Here is a 16282-nt window from a genome sequence, read left to right on the forward strand (position 1 = left end):
AATCTCTACAAAATTCTCCTGAGTTTGTTCAGAGCATTTCTTCTCACCATCCTTTTTTTTTTTAATGTAAATGTATTTGTTTTAATTGGAGGCTAATTACTTTACAATATTGTATTGGTTTTGCCATACATCAACATGAATCTGCCACCGGTGTACACATGTTCCCCATGCTGAACCCCTAACGCAGGACATCGTCTTTGTCCTTGAGAATAGCTACAACAGCTTCCTAACATGTCTTCTAGCCTCTAGCACGGCTCCTTCCCATCCATTTTTCACACCGTGGATGAGTAATCCATCCCATGCGATTCTCCTGCTGACACCCCTCCAGTGGCTTTTCACGGTGCACTTGGGTTGAGTACCTAGAATTCTCATTTCTTTAATGGGGTTTAAGAGGCATTTGCTATTCCAACCACCACTTGCCTTCCAGACCAGGCCACACCACTCCCTGTTAATTTTTACCTTCTATCCATTTCTTTATATGTATTCTTTGACCAGGCTTCTGTACAGGCTCTTCTGGAATCGACCCCTTTGTAACCCCCATCCCAGCAACACCCCTACACCCTGTGTCTGGCATGGGTTTCAGCTGAGATTCACTATCATTGAAAAGCAGCCCTGACTTCTGGCCTTGCTGTAGGTGACCCTTCTGTACGTTGCCATGATATCCTGTAGTACACTGGTCCCAGCACCTAGTATAGGATGAATAGTTACCTTCATTGCCTACTGGACTATACGAACTTAAAAGGGAAGTACTGTATCTGCCTTGTTCACACCAGTGTTTCCTGCTTGAGAAAAATGCTTATTACTAAGCAGATGCCTAATGAGTGAATGAACAAACACAAGAAAGGAACAATCAACTGAAAAATCAACACTTAAATATACCTTGAAGGTTTACAGAAGACCAAGGTTACATGGGGACTTTGGATCATATAGCCAAACTCCCATGTAGAGCTTGCATACTTTGCACACGCTGTTGACTACACCCAACATCAGCTGGTCATAAGCATGATAACCTCCTGAGCTATACAAGACCTTCAGCCTCTGCTGTTCTTTGGAGTGTTCTGACCCAGACCCCTCTGAGCTGCTGAGCAAGATCACCTAGACCTGTGAGCCCCTTCTGTCCCCTCCCCCAAGAATATCTTGTCTTCTTCCCCTCTGTTTGGTGTTCCTCCATGTGGTGGCCACTGGAATGGTCTCATACTTTGAGGGACTTACCCCCATCCCTTCCCCCCATTCAAACTGTCAGAAAGTAAACGTGTTAGTCGCTCAGTCCTGTAGCCCACCAGGCTCCTCTGTCCATGGAATTCTCCAGGCAAGAATACTAGAGCAGGTTGCATTCCCTAGGGATCAAACCCAGGTCTCCTGCTTTGCAGGCAGATTCTTTACTGTCTGAGCCAGAAGGGAAGCCACTGTCTGCCAAGCATCACCCAAATAAAGTTTGTTGTGCTGCTCCATCTTGTGGTCACTTCTCCCCATCATCAGCTACAAAATCCCTTGAACTCATTGCAGTTTTTATAATGGGGTTGAGTTTTATCTTAAGAGTGAAGTGAAAGTGAAGTCACTCAGTCGTGTCCGACTCTTTGCGACCCCATGGACTGTAGCCTATCAGGCTCCTCCATCTATGGGATTTTCCAGACAAGAGTGCTGGAGTGGATTGCCATTGCCTTCTCCAGGGGATCCTCCTGATCCAGGGATCGAACCAGGGTCTCCCACATTGCAGGCAGACGCTTTACCGTCTGAGCCACCAGGGAAGCCCTATCTTAAGAGTAGCAGAAAGTAATTGAAGGGTTGTAATCAGAGGGATGACATAATCTTATATTCTAAAAGGTGCCTTAGTTGGAGAAGACCAAGAGGGGAGCAAGACCAGTTGAGAGGCTGATGCTGCAATCTGGGTGAGTGGAGATGGGCTAGGATTAGGACAGCAGTAGGGAGATGGAAGAGGAGACAAAGGCAAAATAAATTTTGCAGATGGAGTTGGTAGGACTTTCTGATGGATTAGAAGTGGGAAAATAGAGAATCAGGAATAAATATTTGAGCAACTAGATGGATGTCATGATCATTTAAAAGGTGCTCAAGATGGAGAGGAACTGATCTGTGGATCTGAGAAGTAAATTTTGCCAAAGTGGTTTTATTTATCCATTTAATTTTCATTTTGTACTGGAGCATGGTTGATTAGCAATGTCCTGTTAGTTTCAGGTGTACAGTATAGTGACTCAGTTATACAAGTGTCTATTCTTTTTCAGATTTTGTTCCCATTTTGATTGTTATATAATATCGATCAGAGTTCCTTGTGTTATAGGTAGGTCCTTGTTGGTTATCTGTTTTAAATATAGCAGTGTATGCATGTCAATGCTTTCTGAGCTCTCTCCCTGTCTCTATTTTCTATTTCTATTGCTCTATTTTCTAGTTTCCCTTTACTTATTTTCTATTCCTATGGTGAGGCTGAAATTTCTGCTGATCTTTTTTAATATGTAAGAACTCTGGTTTTCAGAAACATACCCCTTTTCATGTACTATTCATGTTTCATCGATGAAAAATCTGCTTTTAATGTGCTGGAAGTCTGGGGCGGGGGGTGGATACCATTATCATTTTATTTAAGCTACTTCTTATTTCTTGGCTTTCTGTTGGTTGAATTCTATATTGGGGGCTTCTAAAAATGATTTTCTAAGATGTTTGTGCTCCTTGTTGTTTTTTTCTTGTTTAAGACGAGGGCACCTGAAATTGAGGGGAATTTTGGGTGTGAGATTGGTGTTCCTCCAAAGAGGGTTTTACTGAGGGTAATCTGGAGGAAGTGTTTTCATGGGGGTATCCCCAAAATGTGAATATCTTAAGGTTTTTCCTCTTACAGTCATCAGATTCCCAGAGGAGATGCTCGTAATGTTCTACCTGACAGAGTAGGCCAGACTGTTAGTTTTCTGACACCAAGAAGGGGCAGAGGATGCTGGAACTCAACAGTCATAGTAACTATTGGCAATAACTATTCAGTAGTAACTATTGGCAGTCTGGAAAAGAAGAAGGATCCACAGAGGAAAGAGAAGAACATAGTACCCTGTCATTCACAACCAAAGTGCAGTCAATCTAGAGTTGAATCAGGAAGGGGGAAGGAAACCCACTTTGATGTAAAGATTAAGGTGTTCACCACTACATGTGACTGGAAACTGCTGGTTATTGAACTGAGACAAATTATATATATATGATATACTGTTATGTTTTAAGGATTGCCTGGCTTTTTGTTATCTAAGAGTGACAAGAAAAGTCTTGGTGACCAGAAGAATTTTCCTTCAGAGATAGAGAAAGGTTACCCATTGAGCAGGAAAAAGGAGGAAATTACAACTTTATGATAAATCCCCATGGTTTCTATTTATTTCAATGTCTCAGTAATACATAATTAAAAATCTGAGGTTAGCTAGCTTATTAATCTTTTCTACTCAAATTGCAAGGGACTTAGAGTATTTTATCTCTGACCACACCCAATTTAATGCAGTTTTTCTAGTGTTTATCGTTTTCTGAAGCTGACAACTGATATTATTTTAATACAAAGTTTATATGTTGACATTTATCAACTTTGTTTTCTCCCTTTAGAAAAACTTCAGAACTTCTATCTAGGTCCTCTTGTAATTTTTCACAATCATGAAATTGGGGACTTGAATTGGGACTACTCTTTGGGAATTTCTTAAGGTTCTGCTGATGGCAAGCTCTCAGAAGTATTTGCTGAAAACATTATTTTTAGATAGTTTTATCAGGTGCATATTTCTAGATTGACATGTACTCTCGGCTTCAATTTTTGCTGTTAAGAAGCCTACTGTAGTTGAATTGTTCTTTTTAACAGAAAAGCCATCTCTCCTTTCTAATTTTTAAATCCTTCTTTTTGATTTAGTGCTCTGCAGTTGACTTCCTGGATAGCTCAGATAGTAAAGAATTTGCCCGCAGTGTGAGAGACCCGGGTTTGATCTCTGGGTCAGGAAGATCCCCTGGAGAAGAAAATGGCAACCCACTCACATTGCATTGTACCTAGAGGTGCCATGTCTTGTGATTTTTCATATTTTGATGGACATGGTGCTTAATCCTCCTGTTATGTTGTGGTATCGCTGCTTTGAACTGTGCCTAGTGTTTAGGAACCTTCTGTTTACCCTCCCAAAGGATAAACCTCTAGGACTTTGCCAAAATGGATGAAGGGAAGAAGCATTTGCCTGAGTTTGTGGAATAAGAAAGGGGATTGATTTGTTTGCCGGAGGAAATAGGCCCTGGTGCTTGAGTTGTGCCTGGGAAAGAGCAAGTAGTCTAGATCTAATTGAAGTCCCTTCAGAGGACACAAAGCCATGAATCCATCAGTCTAAATACAAAACCCATGATAGATGTCAAGGCACAGAGTTATTCTTTAAAAAGATGCTGTGCAAGAGTGTAGTCTGGCAGGATAAGGGGAAGCCAGCATTAAAAGGCTGTGGGGTATGTTTCTGGGAGTAGAAGATGAAAGTGGAGTTGGAAGCAGCCAGATGGAGAAGCACTGCTGGGCTGGAGGGGCTGGTGTGGGAGACTAGAGAACTCCAGGAAGCATCCACCCTCCTCTGTATACCTGTTTTACCTCTCCTGTTCTTTTTGTTCTTGTGGCTTGATTTACACCTTTAAAAATATTTGAAATATTTTATGAGGTTTCAGGAAGAAACAAAATATGCACAAATATTCTTAAAGTAATTTTTAAGTATTCAAGTTGCATTTCATGCAGTATTTGAAACAAATATTGGATGTGTGTTATGATACATAATAATAACCAAACACCTGTGATCCCACCCTCTGACCTAAAAGGAACAGTGTCCCTTCTGTCAAGATGCCTGCGTGGGCTCCTATGGCATCCTTTTGCCACTCTACTCATAAAATCTTTTTCTTAAATTTGCATTTTCTTATTCACTTTTATTTCATCTCATAGCTCTCAAAAATTATTATATTGAGATTTATATATTCTGTCTATTGATAATTCCAATATTTGAAATCCTCTGGGGTCAAAATCTGCTGACTCTCATTTATGGTTTCTATATTTTTTTGTTTTATATTTTAATGAGCACATTTAGCATTGAACTTGATCACAGAATATCACAGACCCTAAGATAGGGTCTGGGTTCATGTCGTACTTGTATTTGCTTCTGTTAGACACCAGGAGGTGCTGCGGAGCAGGGACTCCTTTATTTTCTTGGCTTGGGCTTTTCCTGGCCAGGCGGATGCTATCTGCTTTAACTCTAGACCCAGGTGAGAGCAGGCTAGGAGTTAATATTCTCAAAGGATTTTGAACGTGGAGATATTGCAGCCAGGATTCCTAGAACTTTCCCTTTGCTGGTAGGCAGACTCTTTCAGCATGTAACACTGCTTTGTGGTTCTTGGCTTAATGGGGAAGTCTAAGTTCAACTCCAGAACTTTACAAGGGCCTGTATGCATGCTCAGTCATGTCCGACCCTGCAACCCCATGGACTGTAACTCACCAGGCTCCTCTGTCCATGGGATTTCCCAGGCAAGAATACTGGAATGAGTTGCCGTTTCTTTCTCTAGGGATCATCTTCATTTTTATCAAAGATAATCATACTAAGACTAACTTGTTGCAGAATTAGTCTAGTCTCATTAACTTTGGCCTGTTTGTTTACTTAAGAGCAGCAGAAATAGTCACTGACCATATACACTCTGCTATAACTTTTCACAAGGAATCTTAGATTTTTACAAGGAATTAGATTTTTCACAAGGATTTGAAAAGCCTCTCCAGGCTAAGAAGCCAAGCCAAGAATTTACCATCAAACTATGTAAGGGTTTAGAGTTTCCCATTGTCTTTTTCCATTAGCTTTGAGGGCAGCCATGGCTCTTATATTAGTTTAGGACTCTGATTTCAGCAAGCTGTTGCTGTTTACATCCCTTTATTTTCTTGAATGCTTAGCAATGAACTAACAAACATGTTGGTTATAATTTATCCAGATCTTGTTAAAAAATCCAGTGCACCACATTGCTAGATGCAAAGTCTATACTTGAAGTTTTATTTCTTTTGTGATGTAAGAGCTGTTAGGAGAGAGATTTGCATTTCTAAGTTGTTCAGTTACATTTTATAAACTTCCAGTGTTCCTGCTGCTGCTTTTCCTATTTGGCTTTTGCTTTTTATTATTTATATCCGTTTTTATTGCAAAGATTAAAAAATAAAGTTGGTACTTTTCCTGCTTTATAGCTTTTTAAAAAAGTTTTTCCATGTGCCATATTAGGCAGTCAATTTTTAAAAATGCTATATTGATACTTTAAGGAGTGTATTTCATCTTGTTTACTATATTGTTAAAATTCCCTTAATAATAATTTACTTTTATTCACTTGAAATGTCAAGTTTTATGAGATAAGTAGTTTCCAACGATTTTTTGTAAATTTTCCTTCAGTGTCTCCAGAGGTTGCTTTATGTATGTCAGTACTATATCTTTCAGTGCTAGACAATTGATTGACGGCAGCTTAGTTTTTTTGTAGATTGGAATATTTATCATTATAAAGAAATTCTCTTTTATCATCACATCTATGATACAAATAGCATGTTGACTGCTTTAGTATCAGAACTTCATTATATTTTGGTTTATCCTTATTTCAGATAATATATAATTATCACTGTGTTTAGTCATATTTCTATCATGTATGTTTCTCTTTTTAAGCATTATTTTGTTTTACAAATTTTGAAATTGTATAGAAATAAGGTGATATTCATTTACTCAGCAAATATTAATTGAGCACCTATCCTATGCTAGGTGCTTGACAGACTGAATGCACGAATGGGCAATGACCTGACCATATACAAAAACAGAACTCTGACCCACCATCTACAGCAATCTCTCCAGGAAATCAGCCTTCCTGTCTCCATTAACCAGCCCAGAAGCCAGGCTGCTATGAGTCAGACTTATAGGAAGCCATGTTCTGCTATCTCCAGAAAGGCAAAGAAAAATTTGTGTAACAACTGGCCCCAAATGCTAAGGATTTGATTAGTAACTCATAATATCCTTAGTATTTGTCCCTCTTCCAACTTAGAATCCACACAGAAGGCTGAATCAGATCAGATCAGATCAGTCGCTCAGTCGTGTCCGACTCTTTGCGACCCCATGAATCGCAGCCCGCCAGGCCTCCCTGTCCATCACCAACTCCCGGAGTTCACTCAGACTCACGTCCATCGAGTCCGTGATGCCATCCAGCCATCTCATCCTCTGTCGTCCCCTTCTCCTCCTGCCCCCAATCCCTCCCAGCGTCAGAGTCTTTTCCAATGAGTCAACTCTTCGAATGAGGTGGCCAAAGTACTGAAGTTTCAGCTTTAGCATCATTCCTTCCAAAGAAATCCCTAACTGATCACGTGGATGCCTACTTCTATCAATAGTTAGACTACTTTAGCTTCTCCAGGCTGACAGCTTCCAATCAGGGCACATCTCAGATCTTCTTTCTTGGCACTATAAAGCCTCCCCAGTCCTCTCCCCGCCTTTAAGTCTCCGTGAATACTCAGTGATGGTGGCCAAGACACTTGGCTTAGCAAGCTCAGAGTAAATAGCGTTTGTTTATTTCCACGTTCTTCCATATCATGAGTATTAGACCAGAGAAAGAACAAAAACATATAAAATTTTGCTGTTATGGAACTAATGGGACAGTGATGGGAGAAGACAAAAAGCATGATAAACAAATTATGTAGGATATATGTAGGTTATGAGTGCTATAAAAATGAGCAAGGGGAGAGACATGGGGGGACTGGGGTAGGAGTTTACCATGTTTTTAAAAAATTTTTATTTTGAAGTATAGTTAATTAACAATGTTGTGATTGTTCTGAATATACAGCAAAGTGATTCGGTTATAATCTATTCTTTTTAAAATTCTTTTCATATTTATGTCATTACTTCCAAAAGAACTCACCTGCACAGTTGGTGAGAATATAAATTGGTACAGCCACTATAGAGAACAGTATGGAGGTTCCTTAAAAAATAAAAACTAAAAAAATCATGTGATCCTACAGTCCCACTCATAGGCATGTTTCTAGAGAAAAACATGGTCCAAAAGAATGTATCCCAATGTTCATAGCAACACTATTTACAACAGCCAAGATATGGTAACCCCTATATACCCATCAACAGAGGAATGGATAAAGAAGATGTGGTACATATATACAAAGGAATATTACTCGGCCATAAAAAGAATGAAATAATGCCATTTGCAGCAGCATGGATGGACCTAGAGATTGTCATACTGAGTGAAGCAAAATAGAGAAAGAAATAACATAGGAGGTTACCATTTTTAAATAGGATTGTCAGGATGTTCTGCTGAGAAGGTGATATCTGAGCAAAAAGTGGAAGGGATTGAGAAAGTAATATATACAGCTGAAATGCAGGAGGAAAAAGTGTTCCAGGTAGGAACCCCAAGACAGAGGCTCTGATGCAGGAATGTGCCTGGCAATTTCTAGAAAAAGCAGGAACTTGGGGTTGGAACAAATGGGGAAGGAGAAAAGGAGGCAATGTGGAGGCAGGGAGGCAATGAGAAGCCTCAGGGAGCTGGATCATGGGAAGCTTTCTGGGACACTGGAAGCACTGTGGCTTCTACAGCAAGTGAGCTGAGAAATCTCTGAGCAGGGGACTCACAGAGAGTGACTTTTGTTTTAAAAAGACATATTGGCTGCAGTGTTTAGATAGGGTGACCACACACACTGGCTTGTGCAGGACAGTCTTAGTTTATGCCTGTTGTCCTGGCCTCTTTCACATTCACAGTGTCGTAGGTTAGATGAGGAAACATGGGATCACCCTAAGCATGGACAGTATGGGGGCAAGGATAAAAGCAGAGAGACAGTCGGAAGCTATTCTAATAATTCCAGTGAGAAATGCTAGTGCCGTGGAATTGGCGATAGCAGTGGAGGTAGTAAGAAATGTTTGCTTTGGGCTGTGCTTTCAAAGTAGATCCAGTGTAATTTTCAAACACTCAGAGAGAGAGAGAAGGGTGTGTGTGTGTGTGTGAAATATAAGATAACTCCACTATTTTTGTCTTTTTGTTTGAGTAACTAGAAAATGCATTTTTCATTTACCTAAATGAAAAACTGGAACCTAGTTTTCAGGAGAAGATTGGAAGTTTGGTTTTAGAAATTATACTTTTGAAACATCTATCAGATGATCATGGGGAGATACAGGATAAAACTTGAATGAGTTTGGAATTCAGGAGACCAGTTCAGGGTAAACACATAAATCTGAATGTGTATATATGTGTGTGTGTGTGTATAGAAATACATATGAATGTATATATACAATATATAAAAATATATATTGAAAAATTTGTTGGATGGGCTATTCTTTAAATATATAGTTCCCTTTCCAAACTATGTTGACATAGCTCTTAACTGCTTGCATGTAGACTGAGAAGTCAGGGCCTATTATATATATATATATATATTTCCTATTTAAATAGCCACTCCTTCTGTCCCCTATTCTTGTAGGATACTTTTAATTTTAAAATATAACTCAATCAGAATATACTTGTGATAGCATTTATTAAAATTTCCTGGAAAATAGGAAACTCATTAGACCTTCAGATAAACTCATCTTTTAAATTACTTTTCCCCCCAGTATATTTGAATAATTTTTTTCTGTTGCAACTATTTTTTTCTCCTCTTCAGGGAGAGCAATTTTAATATAATAGCCCTCTATGATCTTTCACAAAATATATATTAGATTTTCTCTTACCACCTTAGTTTTTTTTTCACTTCAGCATTATGTGGTTTTTCTCAAGCCTGCCCTCGTGTCACCAACTCATTATTTTTCATGAATGCCAAATCTGCTGTGGATAACTCCCTGTCGTTTTAGAGAGTTCACGTAGTATCTGCATTCCTTTACTCTGCTAGCTTTCTTTTCACTGTGTGTTATAGATTTATTTCCTGTTTCAGAGCCTTTATGTTTTATTTAATTTCCTTGACAGAGACAAGCAGCTGGAGCATGCTGTTTTCTTGCATTTCATGCCTCTTCCATTCTTTCAGAGGTTTTGTGGTGGGTTCTTGCTTTTGCTTAGTTGTCTTTCAAAATGGGCTGTTCTACTGAGTCCAGAGAGTGAATATGGGTTAGTGAGTGAACTGGATAGGATAAGTCCTTCTCAAACAGAAAACCACTTTGATCTTTTTCTCCATCGCTGTCCCTCTGTATCATGTCAGATCTCTTTTTGATGTCCCTGACAATACATTGGGTATGTTTTATAGTTTTTCTGTCACTTTCAAAAATAATAATAAATAGTCTCATTTTCCAGGCTAAAAAAAAAAAAAAAATCCGTTCATTCTAACATCAGAGCATCAGTGTTCCTTCCAGTTTCAGACTTGACCCCTCCTCCAGTTTAAGCTTGATTCATTCTTGGGTGGTGCCTCCAGCAGAAAAGTTGGGAAACAGTGGGTTAGCTTTGCCACCTGCTCCTCTGTCTTTCCATTCCAGGTCGTTCACTTACAAGGCTGCTTCTCGCTCCTGTATGGAGGCAGAAGGGCTGTGGGGAAGGGGAAGCACAGTCAAGTGAGGGCAGGCAGAGTTCTTAATCCAATGTTGATGCCTATGATGTGTGTCTCAATGTGGGGGCTTTTGTGAGGTCCCTCCCCCTTTCTCAGTGGCTTCTGCGGGAAAAAAATACGTAGGTTGTGACTTACTGCCTGCTGGTGATGTGTTCTAAGCACTCTGTCTGTATCCAGCAGCGTGAGGCAACACAAAGAAAAATACTTAGCACAGCTTGTGTTGACCCCTATACTTTTAAGGGTATGAGTGGTACTCTTCTTACTACTTTTATGAGCATACCTTTAGCTTCTTTCTTTTGGTTCATTTTTTCTTTTTTTAAGGACTAGTGTTAAGAGAAATGGTATTTACAGACACAGAGAACAAACATATGAACAGCAAAGGGGGAAAGGAGAGGTGGGATGAATTGGGAGACTGGGATTGACACATATACACTACTATGCACAAAACGGAGAATGAATGAGGACCTACTGCACAGCGCTGGGAACTCTACTAGGTGCGCTGTGGTGACCTAAGTGGGGAGGAAATCCACAACAAAGCGGGTATAAGTACATGTATGGTTGATTCACCTTGCTATACAGCAGAAACTAACACAACATTATAAAGTCACTATACTCCAATTGGAGAAGGCAATGGCACCCCACTCTAGTACTCTTGCCTGGAAACTCCCATGGACAGAGGAGCCTGGTGGGCCACAGTCCATGGGGTCGCTAAGAGTTGGACAAGACTGAGCGACTTCACTTTCACTTTTCACTTTCCTGCATTGGAGAAGGAAATGGCAACCCACTCCAGGGTTCTTGCCTGGAGAATCCCAGGGACGGGGGAGCCTGGTGGGCTGCCGTCTATGGGGTTGCGCAGAGTTGGACAGCGACTTAGCAGCAGCAGCATACTCTAATGATTTTTTTTTAAAGCAAAGTTGTATTTAAATAGGAGATTGTAACTACCAGCTTTCCTTGGTCCTGGGAATTTAGGAGGATTTTATGTTTTTATTTATAGGCAATACTCTTATTTTGTAGAGAGAAAAGTGTTGTTATTATTGTTTAGTTGTTAAGTGTTATCCAACTGTTTTGTGACCCCATGGACTGTAGCCTGCCAGGCTCCTCTGTCCATGGGGTTTCCCAGGCAAGAATACTGTAGTGGGTTGCCATTTCCTTCTCCAGGGGGTCTTCCTGACCCAGGGGTCAAACCTATGTCTGCTGCATTGGCAAGCAGGTTCCTTATCATTGAACCACCAGGGAAGCCCTAAGAGAGAAAAGTACTTAGAGTTCAATCCCAATTGGGAAAAAAACAGAAGCAACTGAGGCCCAGAGAGCGGAAGAAGCTTGCCTGTTCTGTAGGGGTGAATAGACAGGACTGAAATATGAGACTTTACCTTCTTTCTCTAAATCTGGGCCTTAGCACCCTAGGTCTCCCATCTTGAGGGAAGGTGCCCTGTGCTTTTATGATTGAGTATAGAGGGCTTTCTGTTTACCTGGTCTCACCGGATTCTTCCTGCTGTCCTGATGGGTAGCACAGTTGTGACATATAAGGAACAGTGAGCATGTGTGATCTTTTGATAAATGACCACCAGATGTCACTCTAGACTAGCTTTTGTCAAATGAGACTGCCTTATCCATTGTTTCCAAATACGCTCAGAGGAAGAAAAATGAGACGGAGTATGTGCCTTGCATCCTAATGCTTCAAATCATGAGGAATTTTCTGGGGCTGTCTTAAGGCATTAAGAGAGTCATTCCCGAGAAACAAATGCAAAAGAATCCTTTGGGTCCTACTCTCTCAGTAATTACAGTTTAGTGGGATAGGAGGAAAGAAGACAAGTTATCGTCCTTACTTGCAAGTGGAATGGACTGAGGAGAAATTAGAGTGAGCAGAAGGAAAACTGACTTCTTCGTGGGGGTGGGGAGGACTGTAAATCTTGAACGGCATCTTAGATTCAGGTAAATAGAGTGTAGGAATGGGAGATGCCACTCGATGGGTTAGGAAGAAGTTGGCAGGGGGTGGGAGGTGGGGTTGGAAGCATAGTGCTATGATTGAGCCAATCAGCTTGGACTGTTTGGGGGATGCGAGGAGGACAGTGAACTATCTAGAAAGGGTGAGTCACAGAGGTCAAATATAAGACTGGAAATGTAGCATGGTAGTTAAGAGTGTGGACTCCAGAGCCAGGCTCCCTGGGTCCGAAGCCTAGCCCTAGCAGGAGCTAACTGTTGACACATGCTTTAGGGCAGGGCCCCCAACCTTTCTGGCACCAGGGACTGATTTTGTGGAAGACAATTTTTCCACCAACAGGATTGGGGCTGGTTTGGGGATATTTCAAGTGCGTTACATGTATTGTGCACTTTATCTCTGTTATTGTTATGACTTCATCTCCACCTCAGATCATCAAGTATTACATCCCAGAGGCTGGGGACCCATGTTTTGGGGCATGCTGGTTATCCTTGTTGTGCCTCAGTTTCCTCAATTATAAAGTGAGAAGATATTATCACATCTAATTCCTAAGGTTGTGGAAAGATTAAATATGCTAATATTTTTCAAGTGCCCAGAGGAGTATGCATTGGCACTTAATAAGTAATACATCAAGTATTTGTTGAACAAATAAATTTTCTGTATAGAACTAGGCTCAAGAAATCAAAATAAGGTTAATGGCTGAATATAGACCTGGGACATGCCCTGCTCAGCAGCTGTTCACTGGAAACTGTATGCCAGACAGTATGATGAACACTGAAAAATGTTAAAAAATAAATAAATAAAAACAGAGAGAACAAGATGGTGGAGGAGGAGGTGGACATGGAGCACATTTCTCTCCACGGATACATCAGGAATACATCTTCAGACACAGAAGTGCATGCAGAACACCAGCTGAGAGCTGACAGAAAGACCTGACCAGCAGAAAAGAATGTATAGAACCACACAAAACTCGGTAGGACGCAGGGACTAAGGGGAAAACAGGAGTGTTAGTAGGACTGGACCTGCCCTCGGCGGGTGGAGGCACTGAAGCAGGGGTCCGATCCCCACATCCGGGCAACTGTCTGAGTCAGAGGAGAAACATTTAAGGCTGAGAGTAAAACAGCTGATCTGTGGCAGCCTAAATGGAATGAGAATCAGACAGTCCTTGCCACAGCCATACATGCCCCGGACAGGAACAAGGCTCCCCTGGAAGGCACAACAGCTGGGAGCTAGAGCTTGCAGAGTGTGGAGCAATCCCAGGGCGAAGGCTGCTGGGGAGATGGATTGAGAGGAGGTGAGGGAGGAGATTGTGATGGAAAATGCCTATGGAGGAAAGCCAGGCAGCCATGGAAGCAAGGCAATGCTGCTGAGTCCATAGCCTCACTCTCCCTACACTCCAGCATCAGCAGCTGAACAATAGAAAGGTTGACCCATCAAATGCCTCACTCACTGAACTACAGAGTAGGACCCCACCTAGGGTGCTCTTTTAAGTGACTGATGGCCAGTCTACAGAGTAGGACCCCACCCAGGGTGCCCCTTTAAGTGCCTGACCCACCAATCTACAGAGTAGGAACCCAGTCAGAGGGCCCCATCTATGTGCCTGATGCGCCGAACAGCAGAGAAGGACCCCAGGCAAGGGAGCCCTCTAAGTGCCTGAATGGGCGGAGCTACAGAGAAAGACTGGCCAAAGAGGCCTTCTGATCACCAGCTACAAGAGGCTCGAAAAAAGACTCTGATAGGGCCATAACTCTTGCACCGGAGGCAGTCTGTGTCCCTGCACACTTGGCACCGCCAGGTCCCTGCAAGCAAACCAGCTTCACCACCTTCACACTCAACTCTCACTGGGGCAGAGCTGCCACAGGCAAAAAAGTCTTGCATCTGTGCGTACAGGGTCGTTTCAGTCCTGTCCGACTCTTTGTGACCCTGTAGACTGTGGCCTGTCAGGCTTCTTTGTCGGAGGGTGTGGGGGGGGGAGGGGTGGTTCTCCAAGCAAGAATACTGGAGCGTATTGGCCAATACTGGTTGCCATACCGTTCTAGAGCACTATATTTCCTGCTGCCCTAGCTGCCAACTCCCCTGAGTACCTGGTGCTGCCAGAACCCCTGCAAACCAAGCAGCTGCAGCACCTCCACACCTGGCCCTCACAGGGGCAAACCCAAGTTCACTAGGGCAGCTTCAGGAGCAACCCCCAGTGGACGACCCACGTGTAGAGGTAGAAATAAAACCACAGTTGAAACCAAGGGGCAGTGTGACTAAGGAAGAAGACCCAAAACCTTCCTACCAGCTGTACAAGCTGCAGATTAAGTCCACACAATCAATTATGCAGATTCTGAGTCTATGGAATATATAAAATGTTATTGAAAGCTCCCACAAAAGAAAATTCACTAATTCTGATAGCTGTGGACATTGGAGGCAAGAATACAGAGGAGCAGGACTGGATTAGAATCTGAGCTGCTCCCACAGCAGGTCCAGAGATCAGCACAGTGTTGGAGGGGATCCTAGGGAGGTGAGGTGAACTGTGACTCCCAGCGAGCGAAAGGACTTTGATAGCAGTGACTCAAGAAAAACCTTTATTATTCTTATGTTTTGACTTGTTCTGTAGATTCTTTTGGAGTTTTTTCTTTTATTTTTTTTCTTCTTTTCTTCCCCCTCTGCTGTAGTTGTCAATTTTATTGGCACTATGAAATCTAATTCAGCATTTGAGCCTTTTTTTTTCCAGCCACATTTTTTATTGTTGTTATAAACCTTTGCCTTTATGTTGGGATTTTGCAGTGCTGTGGAGTTTTCCTTTTTTTTTTCTTTCTTCTTCCATTTTTTTTTTCTTTTCTCTTTTTTATAATTTTAATTTTTTAAACCAATTATATATTTTGTACATTTATTCCTTTGTTTGCCTTTCCTACTCTTCTTTTCCTCTTGCAGTTACTCTTTAATGTATATAGATCTTTATCTACCTCTATTTAACTTTGCATATCTATTCTTTCTTTTCCTCTCAACATTTTGTTATTAATAACATTTTATTATTTTTATTGCTTTATTTCCCAATTGGCACCTTGCTTTAGTTTTGTTTTCCAGTTTGTGCTTTAGTTTTCTTCTAATAGATATAATTTTTGGTTTCGTTTGTTTGCTGGACCAATCTATTGTACTATATTTTTGTTGGACTGTTTTGATTTTGCTTATGGGTGTATATGTATATGTATATATTCAGTCACATTTTTTTATTGTTGCTATAAACCTTTGCCTCTACGTTGGGCTTTTGCAGTTCTATGGAGTTTTCCTTTCCCCACCCCTGTTTTCTTTCTTCTTCTGTTTGTTTTTTTTCTTTCTCTTTTTTATAATTCTAAGTTTTAATTTTTAAAAGAAACTATTACTTTTTTCTACATTTATTCCTTTGATTGCCTTTCCTACTGTTCTTTTCTCCTTGCAGTTAATCTTTATATAAATCTTCTTCATCTACCTCTATTTAACTTTGCATATCTATTTTTCTTTTCTTTCCTCAACATATTTGTTAGTTTTTTTTTTCTTTTCATTGCTTTATTCCCAACTTGGCACCTTGCTTTAGTTTTGTTTTCCAGTTTGTATATTAGTTAGTTTTGTTCTTAACTGGTAAATATAACTTTTAATTTCCTTTGTACACTGGGTCAATCTACTGTACTTTATTTTTGTTGGACTGTTTTCACTTTGCTCATGGGTGTATAGGTATATATGTATATTCATTATTTTAATTATTATTTGCTTGATTTTGCAACTGCCATTTGGGGTTCATCTTTGGTTTCTCACTTTTGGATATTTGTTTTAATCTCACTTAATGCCATAAAAAACCACTTGTGGAATCTTTGTTCCTA

The 16282-nt window shown here is 40.8% G+C and overlaps 1 long non-coding RNA gene across 16 annotated transcripts in view; it reads left to right on the forward strand.

Moving 5' to 3' along the window:
- LOC147369714 (uncharacterized) overlaps positions 1-16282 on the forward strand; it is a 694358-nt gene that overhangs the window by 515738 nt on the left and 162338 nt on the right. The gene's annotated exons all lie outside the window — the stretch shown is intronic.

The sequence above is a fragment of the Bos grunniens genome, chromosome 7, assembly GCF_055505025.1.
Source record: "Bos grunniens cultivar Pamir isolate PY7600 chromosome 7, Bosgru_T2T1.0, whole genome shotgun sequence".
In the NCBI taxonomy this organism is placed as follows: domain Eukaryota; kingdom Metazoa; phylum Chordata; class Mammalia; order Artiodactyla; family Bovidae; genus Bos; species Bos grunniens.